This window comes from Acyrthosiphon pisum, chromosome A2 (assembly GCF_005508785.2).
Source record: "Acyrthosiphon pisum isolate AL4f chromosome A2, pea_aphid_22Mar2018_4r6ur, whole genome shotgun sequence".
NCBI classification, from domain to species: domain Eukaryota; kingdom Metazoa; phylum Arthropoda; class Insecta; order Hemiptera; family Aphididae; genus Acyrthosiphon; species Acyrthosiphon pisum.
Genome location: NC_042495.1, coordinates 43,275,723 through 43,276,969, shown reverse-complemented (window position 1 = coordinate 43,276,969; position 1,247 = coordinate 43,275,723).

The following is a 1,247-nucleotide window of genomic DNA, read 5'->3' as shown; positions in this document are numbered from 1 at the left end:
AGATGACTGACTAGCTAGAGTGCTAGACACTTCAACACGGTTTTCGACATTACACTTTTTACACAAGAAAAATACTGGACATGTGACGCCTCATACCACTCTATCCGCTGTATAGGTGGATTGCTCATTATGGTTTCGTGCAGGTTTTTGCATTTTTTTCACGTTTTTTTTTTCATATAAATATATATACGACACTACAGTTACATGTTTTTATGTATTTTATTGGTTAATATATTATGTATCTATATGTTATTTATTTTATTAGGAATTATAATTGCACATTTCCCAAAATGTTATGTTATATATAGTTATATAAATATATATTATATTTGTTTGTAAATTGTATTTATATTGTAGATAATTTGTATTTTTCGTAAATTATTTCGTATGTTATGTGATAGGGTTTTCACTTATAGCCGCTCAACATCGGGTCTGCAATCCACAGTAGGTGGATTATAATTCGACTGTGTCTACAAAATTAGTATTCACTTACAACTAACACGGGGGGCCTGGGGGTCTAACTATATTTTCCGTTCTTCAGTTACCTACGCTACAAACGTGGTCGGCAATCCACCGTAGGTGGATTGCATACTTGATGATATACGCTTCTCATTATGTCTGCGATTCGATTGTCTATCTATGTGATTTGATGACTGATAGCTAGACAATCGAATACACCAATCGACTCTACACTTTTTAACAACACAGCAGTATCCAGTATCCAGCCTATCCATTTTAATAACGTTTGTGACGGATTGCTAGACGCTCTAACTTTTAAACATTCCTGTAAAAACGTCAAGCCTTATCTCCAATCCATATCACTAATCCTTATCACAAATCCTACATTTTCGTCTTACAACTTTACTGTCGTGACTTTTATAATTCCAACGACATGGTCTCCAAAATCGGTATCCACTTTCAACGAGTCCAACGGCCCCCGAGTTACACTTAGAGCTAGTCCTATACTATAAAATGAAGATTCCGAGAACCGTGGCGCCCCCTATACTCCGGCCCACGAGAGTCCATACGTAAACCGCGCATTCATATAGTTATACGTGACGTCTGTTCTCTCCCACCACGATGCCATTCCCACTATTCGGAAACGTGCCGATGCGCAGTGACGGACGCGTTCTGACCATAGAAAATATATACGGTTATAAAATATAAATGGTTCTGACATATGGACTCTCGTGGGCCGGAGTATAGGTATAGTGTACCAATGGAACAGAAAACGCCGGCTATAGTGA